At 41.9% G+C, this 9,892-nt stretch overlaps 1 non-coding gene across 1 annotated transcript; it reads left to right on the forward strand.

Annotated features, from left to right (window-relative positions):
• Window positions 1–1,535: 1,535 nt before the first annotated feature.
• LOC138749110 (U6 spliceosomal RNA) lies at window positions 1,536–1,639 on the forward strand. The gene has a single exon (XR_011348423.1). It is a non-coding gene; the product is annotated as a U6 spliceosomal RNA (small nuclear RNA).
• Window positions 1,640–9,892: the final 8,253 nt, after the last annotated feature.

Genomic DNA, 9,892 nt, shown 5'->3' on the forward strand with positions numbered 1-9,892 from the left:
ATACGAACAAAAAGCAAGTCAGCCAGCCACTGAATAAAATGGCAAAAAAGCTCCTTTCCCACCCATTTTCACTCACAAAAAATCCTGGTTTCTTTTACCAGTCAGTAGACATGGACAACAAGTTAAAATCAATGAGAAGTCGACCATAATTTAATTTCGGATTCCAGAATTTGCAGTCTCCTGTGCGTCTTGAATATAACACCATGTTGTTTTGGTTTAGTTTGAGGCCAACATCACCAAATTTATAACAGCAGAAGAATTAAAATGTTTTTTTGTATTATCAGGGTTGTTTTGTCGTTGAACTTGTTTTTGTCACTCCAGTGCATGCTTTCTTGCAATTGGACCTGCCCACTCTGGACTTCCATTGATTTGAAAACATGCCCATACCCCTACCATCCAATAACACTGGACAACAAATTATTTCAAAAGGTTTGCTTCCTGAAAAAAAAATTGCGGATTACGATAAACAAGCTGAACACAAAGATAATTTCAGATTTGCTGTATCGCGTAGGAAGTTGGAAAAATATTACATAAACTTTTATTAAATTTAGCATGATCAATCAAATAAAGATGCTGACATATTGCATTAGTTCAACTGACCTAAAAATGTTTTGCCGCTGATTTTCGTTTGTTGCCCAGCATCTGCTGCCTCTCGTGTCAGTGCCCAATAGTCGGCTAACAATGATGTATTGAAGTTGCCCTGCTACTGCTTTTCCATGGTCGCATTTTCCTGGCGAAACCATTCACCGTGTTTGTCACTGACAACACCAAAGTCAGCGGGGAGGACGTCCAAGTCCGAATACAGAAAATGAATTTTCAACGATATGTTGCAATTCATGGTTTTGTATGCTTGAAGTAGTCTTAAAATATAACAGGAAATCAGAAAAATAGGTTGTAACTTAGAAAAATTGTTCGTGATAGGCACATTTTAAGATGATTTTCATGATCAGGAGCCCAAAATCCATAAAAGACACCCAAAAGTGTTCAGGAAGCAAAATCTTTGTGGACAAGTGTAATTTGCAAAGCCAAGGCACGTATCAGTCACAGGCAACAAATGCAAGGACTTCCTGGAATGATTTACTTTGCAGGTCCCCTGTACCATCTTAGAGAAACTCACTTTTGGTGGTTCATTAGATTGAGGGTGTTAGTTCTGAGATGAACATTGAGGTCAATGTGGGACCTACAGTTAGTGCAGGAGGGAAAGGATGAGCGGTTTGTGAGGTGGTTAACATCTTCTGCCACCTTGGCTGATTTTCCACATGAATATAGAACTGGAACATTACAGAACAGGCTCTTCAGCCCTCAATGTTGTGCTGACCTATGTAAAACTACTCCACCACAATCAAGTCCTTCCCTAACTCACGCTCACAGCCCTCTATTTTTCTTACAAATTCGACGAGCTCAATGTTTCAGGGCTATCCCAAGTGTTCCTTTTCCCCTGGAGACTCGCAGAAGATGGCGGACGCTGGAATCTGAGGCTAAGCACAATCTGCTGGATGATCTCTATGGGCTGAGCAGCATCTGTTGGACAATAAGAGCAGCCGGCAGCACATATACTAAAATTGGAACGATACAGAGAAGATTAGCATGGCCCCTGCGCAAGGATGACACGCAAATTTGTGAAGCGTTCCATATTTTTAAAAAAAAAGAGTAGCCGGTATTTTGAGCTGAAGTGTTAAAGTTTCAATCAAGGATTTCAGCTCCAAACACTAAACATTCTTTTCTTCCCACTCGATCCACTAAATTTCTTTGCCAGATTGTGGTTACTCCTTTCCCGCTTTGAGTTCAATGGTCAGTGGGGACTTTGCAAATTTTCAAGGATGCTTTGCAAACATCCTTGAATTGTTTCCTCAGTAAGAGATGAGGCATCAATCTGTTATATTTCCATACTTCATTAAAAAATGGCACACTGTGGTATCACTGAGCAGTTTTGTCCCCAAATTCATTCAATGGAAATAAGCGACATCTTCCATTTCCATTTCCTGAGATAATTTCTCTGACTTCACATTCTGAATGGGCCTCCTTCTATCCTGTAACATTTCCATGCTGTAAAGAACTGGCTTCATTTTTTTTTGTTTGCAATGTATGAATGCCCTTATTGGTGTATTGTTAATAAAATTCGGAGACACCAGCGCATATTGCATTTATTATTTATCTGCAGACTCCTTTCAAACGCTGCACAGCAGGCCAGCGACTCAAGGGGTTGGAATGCTCAGTAATCAACCCTTCTCAGATCCCAAAGAACCAGTGCCAGACCAAACAATGAGGCCAAGTGTTTTGCTTGGCTGGGACTAATATCTCATCACGGCGATTTGTACAAATCAAAACCAAAAGCAATGCCCATGTGGATTTATAAAAATGTAACCTGAGGCAGAGGTGCTGCCTCCTGCTCTGCCCTGAGGGAGATTTAAGCCCAGACCGAGTCCCTAAATGATCCGGAGAGATGTGTCTTACTCTGTGCATGTGCAGGGACAATGGAATTCCAACGCTTCAGTCCAGATCAGAGCAATGAATCTCGCGTACATTGTTGAAGATAGCCTGGATTTTCACAGTTGAAGTGCATTTGAATTTTCAAATCAATTAACCAATGGGAAGATTAGAATCAGAATCAGAATTTATTGTGATGAACCAGTCATGAAATTCATTGTTTTGTGGGAACATCACGATGCAAACATTATTACAAACCACCTTATAAAAATAAATAAATAAAAATAATGCAAGAAAAAGAAAATATAATGTAAGGTGGTGTCTTTAGTTCATTGTTAATTCAGGAATCTGATGGTGGAGGGGAAGAAGCCGTTCTTGTGCTGCTGAGGGCTGGTCTTCAGGCTCCTGTTCCTTTTCCCCGATGGTAGCATAGTGAAGAGGGCATGGCCTGGATCTTGTGGATCCTTGACGATAGAGGCTGCTTTCTTAAGACACCGCCTCTTGCAGATGTCCTTGATAGAGTGAAGACTGGTGGACACGATGCTGCTGGCCAAGTTAGCAACCTTCTGGAGTTTTTTTTCTTTTCCTTAGGGTTGGTACCTCCATACCAGACAGTGATGCAACCAGCCAGAATGCTCTCCTCTGTACACTTAAAGAAGTTTTTCAAGAGTCTTCGATGATGTACCGAATCTTCTTAAACTCCTCAGAAAGTATAACCACTGGGGAGCCTTCTTCATGATTCATTGACATGGAGGCTCTAGGACAGATCCTCAGAGATGTTGACACCAAGGAATTTGAAGATTTTGAAGCTTCACACAAGAGAATAACATTTCCACCAGTCACTATCTCTCCAGGGACACACCAATATATGCTATGTATCGAGTGCATTGCCTTAATAGGGGAACAGATTATCTATCCAACTTTGGTTTGCAATCTCCTACACTTTTCTAGTGAAGAACTTGAGCCTCAGCTCATCTCATCTTCTGTAGTCAGACATCCAGAACTGCTGGAAGACCGTCAACTCAGTGAAAGACGCACCTAGGTGTGCCCAAAACTGGTTGGTCTTTCTGCACACGGAGATGGCGATGAGGGGATGCTACCAATTGACACATTCCAGGCTGCAGGAGTGTGTTCTGAGGGATGCACTGAGGCTTGGTGCTGCGGGGAAGGATCACTGTCTAGAGCCCTCCCATCACTGGGCATTGAGGGACTGAGACTGAGGGGAAGCTCCTCAAACAACTGGTGGGGTGGATAAGCGACAAGGTGCCACAGTAGTGGTAATGATGTAAATAGAGTGGAATGTAACAATGCACAGTGACAGGAATGTATGGATATGAAACTAATGGTGGGAACAGACTTTGAACGGTTTTCCTTTTGCAAATAATTTATTGTGAATAAAATCCATTTTTGATTTAAAAAGTTCTCATCTTCCATCTGGAGATGCTGCAGACTTCTGGATTCATTATTTTACTTCTCTAACCTATGATAGCTTTATTTCTGTATCCGTGTCAGTGGTTCATCTGCAATAGTAGCTTAACTTAGTTGTTTCTATTTCCTTTCTCTCTCTGTGGAAGTGTCCATCTTACCTTGCCGGGAATGTCTCCATTCTTCTGCCCATGCTCCCTTGTCTATATTTTTAATCACTTAATGCTTTGATTCACTCATTAATAAGCTAATCGTATCCACGTGATTACTCTAGTTTAAGAGAAGACAGTAAAACACGAAAGTCTGCAGACACCGCAATTGAAGTAAAAAGTTGTTTGGGCGCCTGCCTACATTTTTTTACTCATATCTTGATGAAGGGCTCAAGCCCAAAACGTTGGTGATGTATCTTTATTTTTGCTACATAAAGTACACTGTTTAATCTGCTGAGGTTCTCCAGCATTGTGTTTTCAGCCTGGTTTCACCTTATCAGAGACAGCCCCTCCATTCTTAGCTCACCTGCTGAGAAATGTTGCCTTGAAAAGTTATCTCTGTTCCCCCACTGAACATCTCCAGACTTTCCTCTTTTTATTTTGGATTTCAAGCCGCTGCAAGATTTCCTGTTAATTTTCAGACCTATTAGAAATCAGTGATATGTGTCCATCAAGAATGGTCAACAGCAGATAAGAAAAAGGAAATTTATCTGTATTCTTGTCTCAAATACTGAAATTAAAAGTGAATATATTCCCCTCTTTCTCTTCCATGATGGGTAATTTTAATGTGGTCAACCAAAATAAAACATTACACGTTTACATTATATTCAAGCCAGCGAACCACTCAGTGACTCTCTTTGTCTTACTGTTAAGGGCATAGGGCAATGCTAATGGAAAGTGTTTGTTTTCCTTATGGCAGGCAGAAAGTTTTGTGTAATATTACATTTTTTGTTTTATTACATGACAATAAAAGGAATCTTGAATGTGTAATCTATTCACATTTACTTCCAATGCCCATGACACCAAGTTCAAAAGTCTACAGACTAATGTGAGGAAAATGGGTCACCACAATTATTTACTGTGCCAAGAAAAGTTAAAAAAATATATACTGTAAATGTAAATTTAAATTTAATTTTTTTTCTTAAATTTAGACATATAGCATGTTAATAGGCCATTCTGGCCCACAAGCCTGTGCCACCTAATTGCACCCAATTGAACTACAATCTCCATACTTTTTGAGCGGGGGGAGGAAACTGGCGTGCCTGAAGGAAACCCATGCAGACACAGGGAGAACATACAAACTTCTTAAAGGCAGCGCGGGATTTGAACCTGTAGAGCTCGTCAAATGAATCAAAGACTTGTTGATCCAAACCAAGGCTTTTATTAGCAAAAGACAGGAGCTCTTCACAGGTGGCCGACCAGTCCGGAATGATCCGACCTGGCTAGGGACACAACCCTTTAAGGCCCAGACAATAGGCGTGGCTTAGCTCCCAGCCAATCGCTGTAAGCACAGTCTAGATACAGTAACTATATACACTATGTACATTGGTGATAGATCTGTACTATCACAGAACCCCAGTCCCGACTGCTGGAGCTGTAACGCCGTTGTGCTAATAATGTGCCAACCGTGTCGCCCTTGTTGGTTGCAACAGAATTGAGCTATAGAAAGGGAATTTCTGTTATGCTTCTCATGACCTTGCATTGCTCTAGTGTTTTAAGCCCACACTATTTGAAACACGGCGACCTACCTATATACATTGACTTCCATCATGGTGTTACCCAGACAATCTGATTTAATAAGATTGTTTGAAATTGGCGACAATGTTAGTGGCAATTCTAACATTGTTCATTAGCTGTAATTTGCATGAGAACTCACTGTTTCTGTTGCAAATTTACGATTTGGTTCACTGTTTCTCTCTTTCTGAGCACAGACTGACTAGCTGGGCCTGACCCACAACTCTCCCATAATAACCCATACACGGGCAAAGAACCTGAAGCTGGAGGGACACTGCAGATCAAGGCAGCATCAAGTTTCCAGCATTGCAGGTCTCGAGGTCCTCTATCACTCCCTAATTGCTGCATTAGCCCACTAACCTGGTCTCACCCTATCTCTTCCACTTCCATCACTGCACTTAAAATGGGCTTAATTTCTTATGTCCAGTTCTGCTGAAGGGTCTCTGACCCGATACATTGTTTCTCTTTCCACGGATGCTTCTTGACATGGTGAGTGATCCCAACAGTTCCTAATTACCGTTCATTGGGTTTTAAAAGTGGTGGTTTTCTCTTAATGTTGCTCACCCAGTAAAATAATAAGTTCATTAAAATCAAATTGAAATATGCAGCAGATCATTACATGGAAGCAAAATAATTTGAAAAAGTAGTTTCCTTTCCATTCCATTCCTCAAAGATACCCCTGTTGCTTCACTGATCCCGTGACCGGGATTCAGATTTGATCCCTGCTACTCCTTGTGTGGAGATTGGCCATCTTGTGTCTGTGTGGGTTGCTCCCCAGATGCTCTAGCTTCCTCCCACATTCAAAGATGTGTGGACTGATGGGTGTATTGGGCATACATGGGCAAAGAATACATGAGGGCGTGTGATTGAGTTGATGGGAATGTGCGGAGAATTTCAGAGAATGGGGGGGGGGATCTCTTTGAAACATTCTGAATGTTGAAAGGCATTGGAGTTAGAGTTCAGGTCTACTTGGACAGGGTAGATGTGGAAAGGTTGCTTCCCATAATGGGAGAGTCTAGGACAAGAGGGCACAACCTCAGGACTGAAGGGCGTCCGCTTAGAATAGAGACGCGGAGGAATTTCTTTAGCCAGAGGGTGGTGAATCAGAGGAATTTTCTGCCACAGGCGATTGAGGAGGCCAAGTATTTGAGGCAGAGATTGATAGGTCTTGATTATCCTGGGCATCAAAGATTATGGGAACAAGGCTGGGCTGAGTGGGGAAATGAATCAGTTTACAATTAAATAGTGGGGCAGACTCAATGGGCTAAATAGCCTATCTCTGCTTATATAAGGCAGTCAAAGATGTTCCATTAGCATTGTCCAGCACTCCTTACAGTCAGATAAAGAGAAGCAAAAGAGAGTCCCCTCTTATGGATTTGCCTCCAGCGCTCCCTCAGCTTCTGGAGCTGCACAAGATTTCAGATCAGTTAAAACCATCAGTGACCCAAACCCAGATCCAAATCTCCAACAACATAAGTTAACTGACAGATTCGACCCTCCTGCAAGTCCAGGATTTACTTCAGTTTCAGCTGCTAAACTCTGGCACATCTGATCACAACTGCCATCAAAAGTCACTGCAGTCCGGCCTTGCGTAAGGAGAAAAGAATTGGGAGCATTTGGGATTGGGGTGGTTTCATATCATATAACGAGGCAAAGTGGCTCACATTTAAATAAATGAGGAGCTTTCTGTTTCTGGGGAGTTGAATGAATGTTGTGTTTTCTAAAGGACAAGTGAAGATTTTCTATTTTGTTCAGTTGAGTGATGAGGAAGATATGAAGCTTTTAAAAGTGAAGTCCATTCTAATCTCCGGGCTTACCCTGTTGGAGATAAGAGACGACAATGGATACAAAAAAAGATGGATACACGTTAATGAGCATCTCATGAGGGATTCAATTACAATTAGATCGGCCCGCATGAACGAGACTTTTATGAATGTAAGCATCCCCTGGTGATTGTTTATCTTAACAGAAGAATATATGTAGACAAAAGCATATCCGTGTGACTTGAGTATTGACCATTATCAAGGAAACTAAACTGTAACCAGGCAAAGAGAAGAAATAGAGCCAGATTAAGGAATGGGAGGCAAGGACTTCAGGGATATGGACAGGTCCAAAATGTAATCACCAAACAAAGGTTACAACATGAGTAACAAGTGTTCTATTTCTGCACGAGTGGGTTAGTATACTTGAAGGACATTTTCTTAATAATGTTTTAAAAAGTAATCAAATCAAGAGTTCTGCAACATAGAAAGAGGCCCTCAGTACAACCTTGTCCATGCCAGCCCCATTTGTTTGCACCTGGCCTGTTTGAGAATATGAAATAATAATAAGAAAGTATTAGTGAAGGTTGCAAATCTCCGCAACCAACTGGAAGAACCTGATGGGACATTTCATAGCTTTAATATAAACAACAGTGATAGATCCTCAACAAAGGTCAAAGACAGGATGATGGATGGGAAATTAGAACAAAAAAGGTGGAAATGCTCAGCAGGAGAGGTGGGGGTGGGGGGGGGGCAGGTAGTTCACGTTTTGAGACATTGATCCATTGTCAGAAGGAATGAAGCAGTGAAAATTCCTTCCAAGCCACTTTCACCTTTCTCCTCAGTAGCTGAAGCATGCTACTGTAAGAATAAATTTAGAGATAAATTAATCAGCTAAACCAGATAAATTGTTCCAGTGTCTCCAATAGAAAATTATTTTCGTGGGCATAGCGTATCAGTCATAGAAGACAACAATACAGTGTTCAGTCCCTATATATAGTCTATGAAAAAAAATAGTGGCATTGCCAGAGCTGGTATAACTGCGACTTGTGCGGACCAGCAGAGAGCGGGGAGTGAATTCTCAGAGCTCTCCCGAAGGGTCCAACCACCAGTCTGACTGCCATTGGCTCCATGGAGACTATAAACGGCCTTTTAAAGGAGCCAACGGTGGTTTATTTTAAAATCCCTCAACCGCAGGGTCTGGGCCCAAAATGGTAGGCAACAGCCACGAGGGGTTGCAGATTCTGGTGCAGGGCACCAGGAAACTGGGAGGCCACCCCCCATTTCAGAAGGAGAAAGAGGAGATGACCCAAGGGACAGTGACCACAGCGGCGGACCAGTGAGGGGCTTTGCAGCTGAAGAGCGTACAGGCAGTTTGGTGATTCAAAGTGTGGCACCCACACAGTCCATGGGCTGCAGGTGACTGTGATCAAAGAATTCACTACAGGCTGTGGACTGCTGGAGATCTGCTTGGGACTGGCCGAATGGGTATCAGGATGCTGGAGGCTTTCTGATCATATCAGAGGGCTGTATCTGCAATTGATGGTTTGGACTGAAGACTGTGTGGCTCAAGGGCTGCGGAGCACTGGAGGTGAAGCCACGGAATCTGAGGGACTCTCTTTTGCTTCTCTTTCTGTGACTCTAAGGGGCACTCGGCAATTTCTGCTGATACCAAATCTTACAGTAGACTGAAGAAAATTTTTTGTTACATCACATATTTTGTTTTCTTACATGACAATAAAATAATCTTGAAGAGACTTAGTAATAGCAGCACTCATCAAAGTGCGTGGTAAACATTCCATAAAGCTCGTGTGGAGGACAAAGAGGCAAGACACCTATTCCTGTGTCACTTGAGAGAGGGTTGAATGATTCAATTTTCTTGGTAATGATGCTGATATTGAGTCTTGACCATTCGTCTTCTCCCACTGATGCTGCTCTCTCTCGAGTTTCTCCTCCAGATTGTTTTTCTTTTGCACTAGATTCTAATATCGACAGTCTCTTGTGTATCTTTAATTTTTCAGAAATTCTCATTAGGTGGCCGTCACAATGGGGATAAATGCTGCTTCATTTTTCCATCTTCCCATGGGCAGTAGGAAAGCTGAATGACCAAAGGAATAGCTGACACGAATGACTCGAGACTCTCATATTTACTTGTGCCTATGAATACTTGTCCTACATATGTATTATTTCCCTGTATGTGTGTCATGTCTGGTTTTGTGTCTGTGTGTTTTGCACTGAGGACCGGAGAACGACGCTTTGATGGGTTGTACTTGTGCAATAAACTTGACTTCTGACTGATAAACCTCCTCAGGAATTTAAAATTTTAGTGAAAAAAGTGTATTCTTCAGCACTTTATTTAGAAAATCCTGGAATCAACACTCGATATTCAGATCAATGGCCTATCCACAATCAAGATCATCAAAATCAGGTTCAAGGCTATACGTATATCTTTACCTTCTGTGGACAACTGCGAGACCCACTGAGTTTCTCCAGGAGTTTTGTGTTTGTGTTACAATCACAGCATCTGCAGACTTTCGTGATTCACTCAACATAAAT

Source organism: Narcine bancroftii, chromosome 13, assembly GCF_036971445.1.
Source record: "Narcine bancroftii isolate sNarBan1 chromosome 13, sNarBan1.hap1, whole genome shotgun sequence".
In the NCBI taxonomy this organism is placed as follows: domain Eukaryota; kingdom Metazoa; phylum Chordata; class Chondrichthyes; order Torpediniformes; family Narcinidae; genus Narcine; species Narcine bancroftii.